Genomic DNA, 19,397 nt, shown 5'->3' on the forward strand with positions numbered 1-19,397 from the left:
GACCTTGAAAAAAGTGTAGAAGAGGGGCCGGGCGCGGTGGCTCACGCCTGTAATCCCAGCACTTTGAAAGACCGTGGTAGGTGGATCATGAGATCAGGAGTTCAAGACCAGCCTGGCCAAGATGGTGAAACCCCATTTCTACTAAAAATACAAAAATTAGCCGGGTGTGATGGCACACGCCTATAATCCCAGCTACTCGGGAGGCTGAGGCAGAGCATTTCTTGAACCTGGGGGATGGAGGTTGCAGTGAACCAAGATCGTGCCATTGCACTCCAGCCTGGGCAGCAGAGTGAGACTCTGTCTCAAAACAAAACAAAACAAAACAAAACAAAACCAAGAGGCACATTTAAGACTTGAAATTTAGATGGAAATTTTAAAGTTTTAAGTTGTTCATATTCTACCCCAAACACATTCATCTCAAAAAATAATATTTAAAGCCATAGAATTTATAATTTATGCGTCAATAGTTTCTCCTTTAAGTGGTCACCAAAAAGATATCAAACTTTTTTTGCTATAAGAGCATATTTAAAAAATATCAATGAAAGTGTTACCAGTTTTCAATCCTCCTCACTTGGACATTAAAGGGATTAAAGTTATTGTCAGCACACACATGGATCAGCTTTCAATGGAAAAAAATTAATGTTTTTTGATGTTGTTTCTTTTCCTTAAGGCTCAAGGACACTAGGAGAAAGACATAAATAGAAGTATATATTATCATCTAGATGGTGACTCTCCAAGGGGATGATGAGGGAACAGAAGTAATGCTACCCTAATTCTGAAATAATAAAAGCTCAAGCAATGAATGGCTGAATTCACACCTCAAAATTTCATGGAAGACAGGCATACAAAAATAAGCTTTCAAAATTGAATGAACTCATTACCACAATTAAAGAAAACAAAAAGAAACATTTTGCATAACTGCTGGTTTTGCTGCTCCTTCTGCTAATTTAGTTTGTCTGGAAGAGCCACTGTGTGGACCACCCATGCTTCAATGCACTTAACCAACACCTTTAGAAGAAAACAGGATAGCTACAAAGTCAGTGGTATCTTTTTATGTTTCAGATTTCCATAAGGCGATTTCACAGTATTGCAGAGTGAAATCAATTAAGAAATAACTATAGCTATATAGGGAATATGCAACACATTAATATATTTATGGAGACTATATCTAGGCACATTTATTTTCAGCATTTGAAAATTACTGGTGAGAGTGAGTAACGTCCCTTCCCTGTTGTTTTGATAATCTCATGTCTTTTAAGCAAAAGGAAATGTATACTGCAAAATAGCTTTACCACTCTGACCTCAATATGGAGTAAAATGACAGATAACAAGCAGAAGCCAGTCAGTTTCACAAGTAAGTGATTCTGATGCTTTGGCTCATCCTGGTCCCTGCTCAGTTCCCACATCCTGATCTGGCTGACTTAGTTAAAACCTGCCATTTCTAAAGTTTAAGAAATTAAACATAGTTTGGGAGTACAAAGAGCCATCTTTGCTCTGATCTCATTAACAACCTCATAAGAGTTCATTTCCCTCACTAACTGTCCTCAGGAATGAAAGTTAAAAGACCTTGAATAATTTTTCCTACCGCCCCACAATGATACTGTACTACTGTCCTCTTTCCTGGTCTGAAACTCCTCTGGAAAGAGATGCACAGCCTCTAGTAAATCATAGTTTTTGTTTTGTTTAGTGTACTCTAAAGAGCTACATGGAACCTTTTAAATCATTCAATGCCAGGTCCATAAAGACCTCTGTGATTAACAAATCAAACCCCTTTCTTTTCAGTCAAGGCACCTGAGACTGAGAGGTAAAGTGACTGTCCTAAGGTTACCAAGCTGGGGCAAGACCAAGGTGATACTGCCACCATCTGTTCATTCTCCTGCCACCTTTACAACTGGGGTTTATCCCAACCTCCTCATTTCACAGAGAAAAACAGAACCAGTGTGAACAGAAACAATTCACTTGGGAAGAGTGAGCCGAGGCTCTTTTATCAGTGTAGGTGGTTGAACTTCGGTAGCCACAGGGGACCTGACTTTGAGGACACAAAACACAGGATCCTTCGTGGTTCACAGTGGTGGTGTTAGGGAGAGGCAGTGAGCCTTGCATCATAGGTAGAACACGATGCAGCTGCAGGTGCAGACAGTTATCAGGGAGAGAAGGGCCCAGAAGACTGGGAAAATGATAGTGGTGTCAAACAGGAAAATTACACTGAAATTACACCATGTCTTTTTACATTTTCCTCAGTCTCCGTCCGAGCCACAAGTGCACTGCAGTCATTTCAGAGATACAGAAGCTTATCTTGCTTTTTGAAAAGTTTTTCTTAATATTTGTCCTAGGGTCCACAGGAAATGAAAAACCCAAGGCATCCCTCGCCCTCTCCCCGCAAGTCACCTGCTATGAATACCTGCATTCATTCTTCAAAGCCTTTATCACTCCCTGGAATGCCACGTATTTATTAGCTGTCTCCACACATTAAGAATAAGATGTATAGAGCAGGAACCTGTCATTCTTCTCCATCCTATCTTCTCAGTGCCTGCTTCAGTGCCTGACACATAGCAGGTGCTCCAAAGGAATAAATAAATTAGGAAATCCTACCACCTGCTTCTAGCATGTAATATCTACTACCCTGGAGTGGAATGAAAGGGTTATTAAAATACCCAATGACAGCCTCAGGTCTTTCCTTCTAGTGTGGAAACTCTACAGCAAGAACCAACACAAATTAAAGTGTCTAAAAAAATCAATTGGGGCAGGCATCTTCTTCTGAACTACATTTACTAGAGCCTGCCACCCACAGATGTCAAAGGAATTCACAGGATTAAAAGAAAAGGCTGGAGGTGAGAAAGTTAATAATTACTCTTGCGACATCTAGGGCTGGGCTACAAGTGGTCAGCACATGGACCTCTCCATATATGTTGTTAGATGTCAAGGAGTGGCTTTACAGATAGACAGCCTTGGACCCCAATGCTAAATCTTCCACTTATTAGCACTGTGATCATGGGCAAGTTATTTAACCTCTCCAAACCTCTATTTCCTAATCTCTACCACAGAGATAACAGTACCTACTTCACAGGGCTGTTATGAGGCTCAAATGCAAGAATATATGTAAGCAACTAGCTCAATGCCTGGCATACAATGGTAACTGCTATTACTATTGTTATATGAGCTATTGATATTTTTATCTGATCCCAGATAATACTCAATAATCAAAGTTAATCTCCATCTGCTTTTCTGAACCAGGAATTACTGCTTTATCCTGGGATTACTATAAGGTCAAGATGGCAAGTGAGTTTCAGCTCATATTCCGAGTCACATGGATTTCAAGTGAATGCTTGGGGGCTGGTTGAGATGCACTGTGCTGTGATTGATTGTGACATGTGCCAAGGGTGTGGAGCCAGGCTTGTTGGTTGGTTCTAATATTAGAATTGGTAAGCCTCTTGTCGTAGTATCACAGAGACTAACAGCTATTTTAATATTGTATAATAAAGCATAGAGAAATCAAAAGAATGGGCTAAGAGTCAGATGGTCTAAGTTCTAATTTTAGCTCTGCAACTAACTGATGAGAAGATCAGAATATGCCACCCCAAATTATGACACTTTGGCATGAAGATTATTTTGAGCTGAAAGCAACTGAGAAACAGCAGAAAAAGCTCTCTACCCTACCCCTATCTGCCTATAGGCAGGGCATACATTTCCCCTTGTAAAGGTGCCCTCTGCCCCAACCCCATACCAGGAAGAGGAGACAACCCTTATCACTACAGATGGGCACTGACTTAAATCTGCTAAAACAAACCTTATTGAAGTAACCCTTGTCTTCCATTAGTTCCCACATATATTTACCTTCCCACAATATATGGCCCCTAGAAGCCTCAAACCATTTTCCTTTATCTTGTCACTTATCCATAAGTTTATTGCCCTTTGTTAAAATGGTATATAAGCCTCCAGATCTGATGACCTTCTTGGGGGTATTCACTTAATTTCTGTGAGGCTCCCTCACATGCATATAAAATAATCCTTTTTCTCCCATTAACCTGTCTTTTGTAAGTTTATTTTGTGGGGCCCCAGACACTGAATATAAGCGGGTAGAGGAAGAAGTTGGGTTTTTTCCTCTCTAACACTGAGTAAGTGATTTTAATCCAGTCACTTCTCTTTCTCTGTAAAGTTATTTCCCATTGAAGTACTGTGATTTGCTGATAATTGATTTTTTTAAATGTAAGTAAAGTGAAACACATATAGCTATGACAGGGCCTGGGGTACAGGATGGGTATGTGTTATGATTATTTGAAAGAAAAATAAAAGCACAAGGCTATTATATGGAAGTGTAACAGTTAAATATTTTCTGTCCTCATTCAAAAAGATTGACTCTTCCTATCAATGAGGAATATATTCACAATGAGATAAAATTGCAATATTTTTGGCACTAAAAAAAAATCAGCAAATGCTTAGTAATTCTCCAAGAAAGACAAGACTGTTGTGAATATGGGGGCTCTTTAATAACCAAGGCACCATTTAAAAATAGCTAGAATTAATTACAGGGCTAATGACCCATTGAAAGGCTTATTTAAATACCAAAGCCAGCACTGAACAATCATGGAAAATATGACTTAAAAGGGCTTTAGAGAGCAGAAACCAGGAACCGCAGTTCAAACAAAAAACACATTATCCTAGAACTCTAGCTACTTTGGTGAGAAACATTCAGGATGCGAAAAATCTCAGGGGAGTTCTCAGGCTGGGTAAGAGAAGCCACTAGGATCAACAGAAAGACAAGAAGATGACACATACGGTCACCTGTTTGGAAAAGAAGGACTGCCATTTAGCATTCACCCAAAGAGAAGAGAGAAGAGCCCTTCAAAAACCATTCTCCCCCAATCATCAAGGCTTTCTTTCCCCCACGCTCACCCCCTGGTTTTCTGATGTACCCATCCATTTTTAATGTACCATAGGATAAAATTAAAATTTCCACAGAGAGGAAAACATATATTTTAATAAGTCTCTGTGGCCACTTTAGAGCTGCATTATCTCCAAGAGCTTCCTGTGTCTTGGTCCTCTGTGCCCTGCATCCATGCCATCATAAGCCAAAGAAGAGGTGATAATCTTCAGCGTGCCCTACTTGCCAGGCAAAAATGATGCCACTGCAGTTCTTAGCTTCTCTCTGTACCAAAATGGCCTTTCTGTACGTCAGTATCCTGGGAGCACACCAGGTGGCCAGAGCTGAAACAGTTTCATTACTTCATTCATGCCCATTGATTAAATGCATTACTCTTACCCTTATTTACTGTGGCCTAGACATGCCTTGTAGTTGCCTTGCTAAGTTAAAAGTGTCATAAAATCAAAAGGTTCCAAAGCCCTTGAGAGCTCAAGGTGGGGAGGTAGGAGAGGGAGTGAGGCACTCTCGACATATATTGGTTTCAAGGAGCAAATATAAATTTTAGTATAAATTGCTGTTCACAATAACGCTTTTAAACCAGCAATTATTTACACTGTACTACTCGAGAAACCCTATAATTATTCTGAAAGCACTTGCCAACGTCTACCCTGTTTCATAATTGCCAACACAGCCTTGTTCAAAAGAATTAGTGGCAATGTTAAAATTCTGTTTGGTACTAGGTTACTGTTTGAAACAATTAGTGATTGCACGATGTTGGGATATGCAAGCAGAATGGGGCCAATAAAGTACCCTAAGAATGAAATGGTCTTGTGTTCATATTCACAGGTGGGAAGAAAAGGAAGGTGGTGGCTGAAAGGGAAGAAAAATTGCTTGAATTTTTTTTTCCTTTTTTTTTTTACTACTTTCCCAAGAAATACTGTCATCTGTTGAGCAAAATGACTTTAAGAAAATGTTTTTTCAAATGCTGGAAATGGTAGTGATTTGAAGGAAAGAAGATAACCCACTTCTCCCTCTTCCCCACTCCTTCTTGCCTGGAAAATATGTTTCTATTTCCGGCCTTTACTCCTGATATTTGTAAGTGAATCTGGGTAGTGATTGTGGAACCTCGGCTTACACATCTCAAAACACCCATCTGTGCAGGTCACTTGACTTTGCTGACCTATTTTCTGCTGTTTCTTTCTGTTACACAAATCTCCCCCACTTGAAAGAGCAATAGTCCCTCTACTTTCCAATGAAGCACAGACAGTAGAGAGATTTCTCACTCTCTGTAAAAGCAAAAGCTTTTGGAATGTCTGGCATTTCAGGTGAGTGTTTAGGAAAAAACGGATCTCATCCTGGGTGTCTCTCTCATCTTTATTTCATGCTTTCTCTTCTTATAAACCCACAGCTGTGGACAAGGGGATCTGTGTTCCCCATCGCCAAGTGAAAATACATTCTAAATCGACCCTCAAAATTGAGGGTGCTGTGCAAAGTTTCATAAATAGAAACAGGGAGGAGAAAAATCTGGCATGACAGCTTCTGAATTTAAGCCATTTATTCTCACCTCCACCCCACTTCTATCGCGCCTTTTCTCTTTTATGAACAGGTGATATAAAAGCAGAGAACTAAGGCAGTTACCTAAATAAATTTTGTATTACTTGTCTAAATATTTTAGGGCAGTGTTTTTTCTATTCTGAGTGTCCAGGCTATTTTCTTAGTTCTCGTGTTCACTCTGCAGGTGAAGATATTGTCACTGACTGGGGAATGTGCCTGTGGACCATAACCCAAAGGTGGCATCTTTTGTGATAAAACAGGTATAACCCTGTTTCATGAGTCTATTGGCCACGAAAGAGATCCTCTATGCCTGGAAGTTCACGGCTTCCCCTTTCTCTTCATCATTTTCTGGTTCTGCGGGAGGCTCCATCTTTGATTCAAACCTCACTTCTTCCTAAAAGCCTTCGTAAATGAAGAAACCTTGCAAATTACATTGGATGTTTCCCCTCACCATTCATGTATCCAGTTTGTACTTCCTTATCTTCCTTTTGTGAATATGGTGGCTTGCCATTTTGCCTCCAGGAACACTTGTTTGTCCACCCCAATCCAATGATAAAGGACAAAGAAAAGATTTATCAGAGCTTGTATTTATGCATAGCACATCCCCAAATGCTTGAACAGCAATAAGTACCCAAAAAAGTACTGTTTAGGTAGCCAACTCCCACTGTCTAATTTAATCCCACTGAAACTGGATGTGTCTTTTTCTCCTTTTGTTCTAAAGAAACTTGTTCTACTACTATTTGCTGGCAGGAATAATTTTCTGCCACCTGTAGTACTCTCTGCTTCTGTGAAGGCTGAACTTCAAGTTGCTGTGAAAGAATTTGCATTATCCCTCTATAGTCATACCTAAAATTAACCCACTGTCTTAAGTTAAATAAGATATAGAATGCTCACAACTGTTATGGTTATCGGAGAACTAGAGAGTGAGGCTTTCTGGCACTACGAGAGGATGTAGAAGATGACACATGTGGTTTGGCCTTTATTTGGAAGCAGCAAAAATCACAGAGGTGGTGGTTACAAGACAAAAAAGGCCAGGTGAGTGAACACAAAGTTTTGGCTGAGTTACTTTGTACTATTATGTAATGAGATACAAGCTCGGCCTTGCTTGAGTTTAAATAACCATAATGAACTGTTATAAACTCTGGGATGGAGGCATTATAAACATAGGAAATTCTGTACTTGGTCCTCCAGTTGGTCAAGTCTACTTGTATTCATAAGGAACACATTCCCTTGGGCTACAAGAGAAACATTCTGCAAACTGGAAATAGAAGTTACTTTCTGGATAGTTCTCTCAAAGAATATAATGAAGTAAACCCGAACTTCAGAAATCTCTGTGATCATGTATTTTAGAACATCACCAGAGCAAATAGCAATGAATCTCAGCTGATTAGAGCTTTAGTAAGTAATTGGGATAGCTGAATATCCAAATAACTGGAGTGTTATCCAAGTAAACACATGAAAACAAAGAGGGCAGTTATCGTAAATATTTTTAAAGAAATATTTCTAAATTATGACCTATTTCTTTTCTTTGTAGAGAATTTTGAATCGAATTTACTTTCTTGATGATAAACAGTCATCAGAAATTTTATTTTAAAATTTATTAGAAATTTGGAGAGCAGGATGTTTGGCCTCTGAATGGGAACCTTAGTAGTGCCAATGACGAAAGAGAGAATTAAATATGGGTGATGTTGAGAAAACCAAGATTTTTGTCTAGAAGTATGCCCAGTGCCACACCGGGGGAAAGGGAGGCAAACACAAGACTGGGCCACATCTCCATGGTCTCTGGACGGAGGACAGGTCAGGCCTTTGGATTCACTTACACAGACGCCAGTAAGAACAAAAGCATCACCTGAAGACAGGATACACTGATGGAGTATTTGGAGAATCCCAAAAAGTTCATCCCTGGAACGAAAATGATAGCCTATCTCAAAAAAGCTACTAATGGGCATTAATTAGTTGGCCACTGCCTTGTTTATTACAAAACAGGAACATCTCATGACTTTTTTGTGTGTACCATAATTTAATAGATCTCATACACCAGAATTCAGATCATTAATGTCTGACCGAATATTTTTGTTGGGCAGTCCTGTTAACTAAGACTGGATTGTGGTTAAATGCGTATGTTTGATGTTTCTTTGAATTTTAATAGTAATTTCGATTCAGTAAATGCTATCACTGTTTCCCCCTTCTAAAGATATGGTTGGACTTCATTAGTAATGTTCAACTCTTCATAAAGATGGTGAATACCACCTTAAAACCTATTGGAGATTGGTTTTATGTTTAGATTTATATAACTGGTTATGTGAATATATTTAAATACTTGGGAATTTCCTTCATTGTCTCAGAACCAAGCAAGAGTCACCTGTATTTTGTGTTCTGTTGCCTCTTAAAGGCAAGGTCTGAAGATCAGGTAGCAATGTCTACTTTATATTTTTGGCTTTGACTATGCCAATCTAATTAGAATTCCCTGTATCTAAAACGGTTCCCTTTACTTACAGAAAGGCATTTTAGTGTAGGCTTTAGAAAAGTGTGCAATATTTAGAGTGATATTATACACTAAAGTGTAGTAGTTGAGAAGAGTTAAATATTTTTTATTTGATATTACACTTTGGTGTGTAGTGTAATATCAAATATACTTTATAAATAATAAAATCTTATAAATAACAAAATCTAATAAAAATCAAATAAAGAATATTTAATATTACGCACCAAAGTGTAATACCAAATAAAGAGTATTTTACTCTTCTCAAAAAAATTTATTAGACACTTATGAAAAAAGTATAAAATTATTGTATATGCTGTAATGCTCTGAAGGCCTTCTAAGATTTATATGACATTTTGCCCCAACACTAAATGGCCCTGGTTTTTATCCTTTTTATGTTTTTTCTTCCTCCTTCATCCGTAGTTTTCCTTCCTTCTGTAGTCATATGCTAGATCTTATGAGGCCCTCCCTCTACTTGTAATTAATATTTTGTCTTAGAATTAGCTATGTCTTGGAACCCAACCAGATAACTAAGCTTGTGTAAAAACCAATTATAAATAGGATGTACTGGGTCTAAAGAGATTTCCTCTGAAATCAAGTGCATTCACTGTAGTGCTTGAACTTTGGGACTCTGTTTTGGCAACCTAAAGGCCTATTTGCTTACTTCCTAACTTCTCAGATGGTTTGTGACAGAGAAGGTTGCCAGAGGACAGATTCATCACAGGTGAGGTATTGCTGTAGTAGGAAGGCGAAAAAGGTAATTGAAAGACCCTGTTCTTCAAATTACCAAGAGAAAGATGTCGTGCAAGGAATAGGACAATGACCTTTCTGTTATTTGCATTACGGCTTGATAATTATCACAAGTACATTCAGTTTGAGAGTTTCTCGATCTCTTCTCAATGCCTTCAAATAGATATGTTATAAGACATGGCAAATTGATTCTTTACCTAAGTGAGGCCAGTTTCACATTCCAAAAATATTTCAAAGCCAAATACACATAACTTTATAAATTTAGCCACTGTTTTTTTTCCCCTTGACTGTTTTATTCTTGACTGCAATAGCCAAGAGTTAATATAGTTGCGTTTTCTTAAGGAAGCAACATAAGTTCTAACAATAAATCTGTGAAAATGAATTTGTGATTTTAGTTCATTTTTGGATGATTTCAACCAATCATTGTAGCCCATACCTGGCAAAGCAAAAAGTTTATCACAGCAACTCCTTATTTTGCTCCGTATGAGATTGTATTAAATTTAGATCTCTCCAGAACATTTGACTCCCTTCTTAAGGAGATTTATGTTGAAAATTATCATATAGCCACAAAACGCAGTCCATTTTATATTAAAATGTGAGTGTATTTCTAAAATTTTTTCTTTTGTTTTGTTTGTGTTCTCAAGAATGCTTTCTAAAACAAACTCATGTGACATAAACAGGGCCAGCTTGCCCTAGTTACACCCTTACTATTTCATTAACAAAGGAACTGGGCTGCCATTCTGTTTTTGTTACGCTTATGCTGAATAACTGTACTCAGCCAGCTGCCATGACTTGTCTGCAATCCCAGCACTTTGGGAAGCCAAGGTGAGAGGATCACTTGAGCTCAGGAGTTCAAGACCAGCCTGGACAATATAGTGAGACCCTGCCTCAAAAAAAAAAAATTAGCCGAGTGTGGTGGTGCCAGTCTGTGCCTGCCTGTAGTCTCGGCTACTGGTGGGGGAGAGGGGCCTGAGGTGGGAGGATCACTTGAGCCTGGGTCACGGCTGCAGTAAGCTGTGGCAACAGAGCAAAACCCTGGGTGACACAGCAAGATGTGTCTCAATAAAAATAAGTATATAACTGTATTCAAATGACTTTCTTCTTCTAATGTGGCTGCCTGGGCAATTTGTCCATTTTTTCCCGGCAGCAGCTGCTAATGTTTAAGTGTAATTTTACGCTAAATTTTTTTTAATTAAAAAAATTAAAAGTTACACCAGCTTATTGAAGCAAATATAGAAAATACAGAAAAGTATACGGAATAAAAAATAAAACATATCGTCTTCACTGCAGAGACAACCAAGTCTTTAAAAATGTACATGTCTGAATATACACATCTGTACTCACACATGAGCACACACACATGTTGGCAGTGATGTTTTAAAATGTAAGTGTTTTTATACATGGGAAGTTTTAACTTGTGTTTTTTTAAATATGGAGAATGCAAAATAATAATAAATAATGAGGCATAATTGTAATTGTGATGACAAGAAAGTAATAAAAAAATGTTAAACTCTTTAACTCTGAAACTAACGTTAAGAATTTTATCCCGTGTTGTAGATCCAGGAACACGAGGAAGATGCTTTAACAACATGGCTCTCAAGGTTTTTGGACCCCCTTCCATAATGTAATAGATTCTGAATTGCAAAATACCAATACATTTTGTTAAAGGGTCAAGAACTATAGAAGGAAAGTACATCTCAATCCAAAACTATATCCATTGAGAAAAGAAAAATAGCTCAGAACCGTATGAGCTATATGAGTGATGCAAAATTTATCACGCCCTGAGAGACATAATATAGGACTTCAGTCACACTCCCCCCATGCAGGGGTGGTGGTGGGGGACTATTTAAAGCCATTTTGTTCCTGACTAGATGCCGCCTCCATTATCTTCATGTTACTGGAATCTGTGATACACAGAACAATAGCTTATGGGTTTAACAAAAAAAAAATTTTTTTTCTTTTTTTTGAGATGGAGTTTTGCTCTTGATGCCCAGGCTGGAGTACAGTGGCGTGATCTCGGATCACCGCAACCTCTGCCTCCCAGGTTCAAGCGATTCTCCTGCCTCAGCCTCCTGAGTAGCTGGGATTACAGGCCTGCACCACCACATCCGGCTAATTTTGTATTTTTAGTTTCACCATGTTGGTCAGGCTGGTCTCGAACTCCCGACCTCAGGTGATCTGCCCGCCTTGACCTCCCAAAGTGCTGGGATTATAGGCATGAGCCACTGCGCCCTGCCAGTTTACAAAAATTTTGTTGAGACAGAGTCTGACTCTGTCACCCAGGCTGGAGTGCGATGGCACGATCATAGCTAACTGCAGCGTTGACCTCCTGGGCTCACACAATCCTGTTGCCTCAGCTTCCTGAGTAACTGGGATGACAGGCATGTGCCAATATGCCCAGCTAGTTTTTACATTTTTTTTTGAGGTGGGGTTCGGGGGGGGTTGTTTTTGTTTTGAGACAGAGTCTTGCTCTGTCGCCCAGGCTGGAGTGCAGTGGCTCTATCTCGGCCCACTGCAACCTCTGCCTCCCGGGTTCAGGCGGTTCTCCTGCCTCAGCGTCCCAAGTAGCTGGGACTACAGGCCCATGCTATTATGCCCAGCTAACTTTCTGTATTTTTTTTTTTTTTTAGTAGAGATGGGGTTTCACCATGTTAGCCAGGATGGTCTCGATCTCCTGACCTCGTGATCCACCCGCCTTGACCTCCCAATGTGCTGGGATTACATGCATGAGCCACTGTGCCTGGCTTTGAATTTTTTGTAGAGATAGGGGTCTTGCTATGTTGCCCAGGCTGCTCTCAAACTCTTGGGCTTAAGTAATTGTCCTGCCTCAGACTCCCAAAGTGCTGAGATTACAGGCATGAGCCACCATGCCTGGCCAATAGCTTATGTTATTTAAATATAAATTCTTGGTAAACAATTTAGAAACTGCCTCTTATTTCTTCCTTTAAAAATTCACTTGTAACTGCTGTTAATCCGAGTGTACAAGGCAACTTGAATCTATACTCCCAGGTGGCTATCCTCAAGTTTGGGCTCAAATAAATGCTATACTTAATCATATTTTCTGAATCTTGTTACTTAAGGCTGACACGTATAAGTTGAAATTCTCCCAAAGTGAACATGGAGTCAGTCTACCAAAGTAAAACCAAACTAAGGTGAATATTTAAATATTCAGACAAACATCCCTGCTATTGAAAAAATCACAAATATTTGCTTAGCATCCACTAAGTGCAAGATGCTGATGGTGCAAATACCAGGTGTGCCAGACAACTGCTCAGCCTTTTATACCTCTTGGCCTAACTAGACACACCTGCAGTTTTCCACATGGAATTCCTCTTCTTGCACTTTGGCTTAAGCATGCATTTTTTCTAATGGTGGAAAATATTAAACAGACTTTTGCGTTAGAAGGTATCTCACTTCACTTCAAAGCAAAGTCTACCTTGTGAATTTAATTAGGGAACCTTCATGAGATTTTAGCCCTTATGTATATTTCCAACTATTTTAGTCATCAAGAACACTTACTGTTCCAATTCTGCCACTGATGTGGTCAATCTTAGGGAAATTTCTTTGAGCCTCAGTTTCTTCATTTGTAGCATGGGGATCTTACCCACCTAAAACCAAACTGAGATAGCACAGTGCTTGGGGGACAGGAGACTCTCAGTAAACAGCAGCTCTTATTGTTGTGCCCCAGAGAGTCTCTTAGGAAACGGGCTCCCCAGAGCTTCAAACCATGGCTTTTCCTGTGTGGCTACATCACAGACATTGTTTATCAGAGGACACATCTTCTAGTTCACTGTGGTTCTTTCTTGGTGGTCATTGGAAGTTTGCTCCATTACAGCAAGTACACACACAGGTAGCGATGGCCTACATATTTATTTTCAAGCAATGTTTTCCAGCAGACATGGCATTCAGTGTTGTATGAAACATCCCCATACTATTCCACAGACCTGCATGGGGCTTTCACTTTGCCCTCTATTGTACAGCCTTTCATGGGCTGCTTGACTTGAGCACACTTCTCACTACATACTTCATTTTATTGGGATATGAATTTTATATCCAGATAATGAATCCAAAGTCTGAGAAAGATGCATGCTTACAATTGGTATACAGCACGGCTGTGGAGACATGTTGAGAAGCTCTGGGATGAGACACCTAAATTCAAATCCCAGCTCACACTTCTGTGTGAACTTATGCAAAAATTTTAACCTTTTGGATTCTCAGTTCCCCTCATCTGTAGAATGGTTATCCCCATTATGGGTTATCCCCAGAGTTGTTGAAAGTTAAAAGTGATCATGCTTGTTCAGTGTTTAGCCCAGTGTTTGGCATAGAGAAAAAAATGCAATAAATGGCATCTTATAATGCAATTGTTACTGATTTTATCTTAACATAATGCTCTTTACATTTGGCCCACCAAATAAGATCATCTTTTGGAGCCATTTTTTACTGCCAGTGAGAGCCATTTGGTGAGAATGATCCACACTCTCATCTAGTTGCTTTTACCTTCACTTATGAGAGAGCTGACTAGGGATAGGGGTAAACTGAGGGTGACAAAAGACTATTTTCCTGTGTTCTAAGTCTGCTGGGCTATATTAAATCTGATCTTTTGGTCTCATCAGGACAATCCTTTAACCAGGAAAGGGGGGGGCCTGGGAAGACTACAGCTTGCTAGAGCAAGTCATCCTTGACATGTTGAACTTTCAACAAGTTTATCACTCAAATATATTTGGGGGATAGGGAATCTGAGAAAATCCTTGATTTAAAGTATTTTATCAGCGCAAAACAGTGATTATTCTAAGACAATTATATGACAGCATAAAAGTATTGATATTTAAATATCTCAATACCCCAATGACACCCGAACGCAAACCCTGCAACCAGTACAATAATAGCATTATTATACATTTTTGCTTCACTTTGTGGGACTTTAAATTTAATGCCAGAACCAACAGCTTACAAACTGCTGTGGACAAGCAGTGACCCCCTTGTGAGCTCGGTAAATGTTATCTATTGTATTCTACCAATATCTCAGCAAAAAGACAGAGTGTTCCTGAAACAGTCTCTAAAGTCGTCCATCAGAGCTTTGAAGAAGAACACTGTCTTCTTTTCATGTGGGCTGATTTTAAGGGACAATAGAGGTTTAACAGAGGACAACACAATTGGATTGAGATAAAACTGCTATATTCCCAAGAATTCTCCCATAAAGGTAAATTCCACAGATAAGACATTTACTTTTTTCTTTTTACATTTTTTGGTTTTAATTTTTAAAGTTGCTTTTTCTTGCAACTAGAAGCTCAAGTACTATTGCTATTCAGTGTTGGTTTCAGATAGTGCTAGAGGTGGCAAAAATAATTCTGCAAATGCGACTCACAGTGTGCACATTATATGTAATCTATTTTCATGTATTCATTAGCAGAGACATTTGGAATACCTTGTTGCTGAATAATGAAATAAATTGCATTTGTCCAATATCGTCCCATCTATATCACATTTATTCCAGACTTGAGCCTACACCAATGTTATTCAACAGCCAACTCTGTCTCATTCATAATGGATTTTTCTCCAAATGGATCTGTTTCATGTTAAAATTAGTGATAAAGTTAGTTTTTAATGGAATAGGCAGCAGGCAACAGCAGCTTCCGAAAGTATAACCTAATGGGGATAACTTAATTATTAGCCATATCACCCTCAGAGAACCAGGATTATAATAAAACTCAATTTGGTACAAACATATATAGATACCACCCCTGTTTTTTTTTTTAAATTAGTTAATTATGATGTGGCCTGAATTGATAAAGTCAACACATCCTCTCAAAGAACCACTTAAACACTTAAGGAAAATGAATAGTCCTTGGATGCAAGGCCAGGTATTTGACGGATTTATGAATGTCACTCACCTCCTGGCTTGAACAGAAGTGAATTCTGATACAAGTTTCTTGCCCACCTACACTCTTGATGCTGGTAAACTGTTAATTAAGCATTTCGGTAATATAATGCAAAGTTAATAACAGAGACCTATAATTAACATACACTCATATGTGCACTCTAAAAATAGGGTATCAAGGAAAGTCTTCCTATTAGGTGATGTGATCAAGGATTAATTGGTTAATGTCTATATAGCCCACCTATACATAAATAAGCTTATGATTATTATAATTATGGAGAGCAGAGTTCAAAATCCACTTCAAGTTCAAAGAATAGTAATTTATACATCTAAGTATAGACGCAAATATTTAACTGTAAAAATACTTATTTTAATGCTATTCCAAATGTTTAATAAGTATTACTCGTCACTCAAGTTTTACTTTTTCTTAGTAAAAAAATCATAGATGTTTCAAAAAATAATTCCCTTTTGCCGTTAATAACATTTTAATGGTATTTTAATTTTTTTTGAAAACTTGGTCATAGGCAGGGAAGAGGGAACGTTTGGTGTTAATGCAGAAACTGCCTTGTTAATCACAGTGCATACTGGTGGATGGATAAGCAGAAGGTGATTTAAATTTATTGAAAGCTAGGTTTATATGAAAAATAGAGCAATAAAGTTGGCTTCCCAATAAAGTTGGGTTCCTAGCCTCCGAGTCTTACATATTACTTGAGGTTGGGGAGATGACTGGATGAATACATGGTAGCAACTTATAAAGATCATAATAACAGAATATACCAAACCAGATTTTTTTTTAGGGAATTTGGGAAGATTATTTGTCATTTGATTTGGGCCACAGAGAATGACTATCACACTTCCCTAGGCAGTGAAAGTTGCGATGGGAGTGAAGAAAAGCCAAGGAGAGGTCCCAGCATGAACATGCGTGATGTGTTCAAAGAGAGGCTCACTGTGTCTCAAGGGCAGGGTAGAGTGGAGCAAATGGCTCAATATAAGGATAGAAAGTGGGTAGCCAGGTTGGCGGGACCTAATCCTAAAGGGCCTTGAATACTCTGTGAAGGAGTTTGGACTTATTTTCTAGGTGACTTAAGCCTTCAGAACAGAAAGGAGTCTGTTTAGATTACGTGTGAGAGCTCATCTGTCCAATGTTCAACCACACAATCTCAATAATGATAAAGATACTAACAAAGATGAACTAGCCAAAACCATTAATCTGCTTCCATAACGAGCTAGCCTATGAGTTTTTAAAATATGTTTCTAGCCATAAATAACCAGGGGATTTCACATTAAAGTTCAGATTTATAGATTCTCTTAAAAAAAAAAAAAAAAAGACCTGGTGATGACAGACCAGTTATTCCAAACGGCGACAGAGCCAAGGGAGGTGCTCCCTTTCCAAAGCATATGTGCCATCCAGCGGTCCAAGTGCCTCCTCTACCTGCCACACTCACACCACCTGCCTAGGGGCACTAAATGTTTGGGTTTGCACCTTTTCTTTTAGAGAGATGCCCTCTTTTATTATCATTATTATTATTATTATTATTTTTTTTTTTTTTCTGAGACTGAGTCTTGGTCTGTTACCCAGGCTGGCGTGCAGTGGTGTGATCTCAGCTCACTGCAACCTCCATCTCCCAGGTTCAAGTGATTCTCCTGCCTCAGCCTCCCGAATAGCTGGGACTACAGGCATGCACCACCACACCCAACTCATTTTTGTATTTTTAGTGGAGACAGGGTTTTACCATGTTGGCCAGGCTGGTCTCGAACTCTTGGCCTTAAGTGATCCGCCTGCCTTGGCCTCTCAAAGTGCAGGGATTACAGGTGTGAGCCACCAGGCCCAGCCGATACCCTCTTTTATTAGCAAGAATAATTCTACCATTGCATGAGTTCATACATACTGATTATCTCCAGCTTCTTTTGGTAATGCATTACTTTCCCTTTTTTTCTTTCTCATGCCAATAAAGTTTTCCATTTATTCCTTTACTTAAAATTGAAGTTATACGGTGTTAAATAAAATGTGTTTGGGTTGAAAATGAAAATGAAGATGTCATATGTAAGGGGCCTAGAAAGCATGCTCTGTGGCAGGGTTTCTCAGCCTTGGCACTACTGACATTTTGTGTGAGATAATTCTTTGTTGTGGGGGCTGTCATGGGCACTGTAGAATGTTTAGCAGCATCCCTGGCCTCTACCCACTAGATGCTAATAGCACTCTCGAATTGTATTAATCAAAAAATCTCTCTAGACACTGATAAACGTTCCCTGGCGGTCAAAATTGCCCGCAGTTGAGAACCACTGTTTTATGGAGAGAATGGTTTCCAGGAAAATAAGCTCTGGATAGGACAGTGGTGCTCTGCTGGAAAATGGATAGGACAATGCTTATGTCTCCTGCTGTTACCTCTGCCCCTGTGCACCTTTCTGTTCTGCCAGAGACAAGGGTTGCCCCACCCACAGAAAGGTGGAACAGCCAGGCATCCTGAGGGTAGTGATGCCAAAAGAAGCCCAAAGTCCTCTCCTACCTGGGAGAAACTTCAGCACCTCCATGAGGCAGCATGGCAGTGAAGGCTTTCTCTGCTCTCTACTGCTGATGTAGTTAAGGGAAACAAGAAAGAAATTTGCATGATCTACTCTCAAGACCCAAACCTCCCTGTTTGCATACCCCGGGCTCAGTGTGGTGTCAGAATGCTTCTAAGGAAGGAAGAAGCCTCTTTTCTCTGACAAGGCACTGGGGAAGTCTAGTCTAGATCTCACTGGGGAAAGCAGGACTTGCTGCTGCTATGGGAGGCAGGAAGCAGGCCAGGCACAGATCCTGGAACACATCAGACCAAAGTTCAGGACCTCCTCTCCTTTGGCTCGAAGGGCCTTGACCCAGAGCTCACTCACCTGAGAGCTTCTTTCACTTTTCTTGTAATATACATTTATCTTGAATCTAAGCACTGTTGTTGTATTATCAAACTGTCAGGATGGTTTTATATGTTTTCCTAGTACAAGTAAAAAAGATTAGTTGCTTTGCAAGGACGGAACAGGGAGTTGTTGATGACAAAGTGAAGTAGGTAAAAGTTGACTAAATAGTTTTGATATTTTTCATATGGATTTCAGTTTAGATGGTTTTGCGCTAAAAAAAAAAAAATCTCAAGATTATGGCATTTCCTGGAGTTTAAAATAGGCTGACAATACAATTTACAAAAGGCCTTTTTGTGGTTAGTGTCTTTTCACACCTCTATCTTCTGGCATTTAGAATCTAATCATTTCTTTGTGGTAAGAGGTATTATATATAGAAAATTGGTTGAATTAAATTAATCAACGAAAGTGGCTTGTTCATTTTGCACTCCTTCTCAAAAGAAACCACTGAGGTGGGAGGACTGCTTGAACCTAAGAGTTCGAGACTAGCCTAGGCCACATGGAGAGACTCCATCTTTTTAAAAAATTAAAAAAAAAAAAAAGCCATGTGTGGTGTCACATGCCTGTAGCCCCAGCTACTGGCGAGGCTGAGGCAGAAGGATCACTTGAGCCTAGGAGTTCCAGGTTACAGTGAGCTATGATGGCAACACTGCACTCCAGCCTGTGAGACCCTGTCTCTTTAAAAAGAAAAAGAACAGAAAAAACCCAAAGGATTCATTTTTACAAAATTCAAGTCTTCTGAATGATGCTTAGTAAATATGTAGTAGATGCTCAATACAGGCTAGCTAATGACAACAGTGATTTTGGTCCTCACCGTAATGGGGCGGAAGGGTGGTGGTTAAAAGGGGAAACAGGGCAACAGCAAAGAAAAATGACAATTAGTCTCCTCATTCAGTAAATAATGAGTAAATGAAATCGCAGTCACTCCCTTACAGTAACGACAGCTCAAAAGGGTGAATGGCTTGAACAGGGAAGGATGAACA

General features: G+C 39.3%; 1 protein-coding gene and 1 long non-coding RNA gene across 6 annotated transcripts in view; one reads left to right on the forward strand and one right to left on the reverse strand.

Moving 5' to 3' along the window:
• Window positions 1-19,397, reverse strand: part of RORA (RAR related orphan receptor A) — a 743,703-nt gene that overhangs the window by 62,182 nt on the left and 662,124 nt on the right. The gene's annotated exons all lie outside the window — the stretch shown is intronic.
• The window catches only part of LOC103783214 (uncharacterized), a 111,359-nt gene that overhangs the window by 61,950 nt on the left and 30,012 nt on the right, over window positions 1-19,397 (forward strand). The window lies entirely within an intron of this gene.

The sequence above is a fragment of the Pan paniscus genome, chromosome 16 (genome assembly GCF_029289425.2).
Source record: "Pan paniscus chromosome 16, NHGRI_mPanPan1-v2.0_pri, whole genome shotgun sequence".
Classification (NCBI taxonomy): Eukaryota; Metazoa; Chordata; class Mammalia; order Primates; family Hominidae; genus Pan; species Pan paniscus.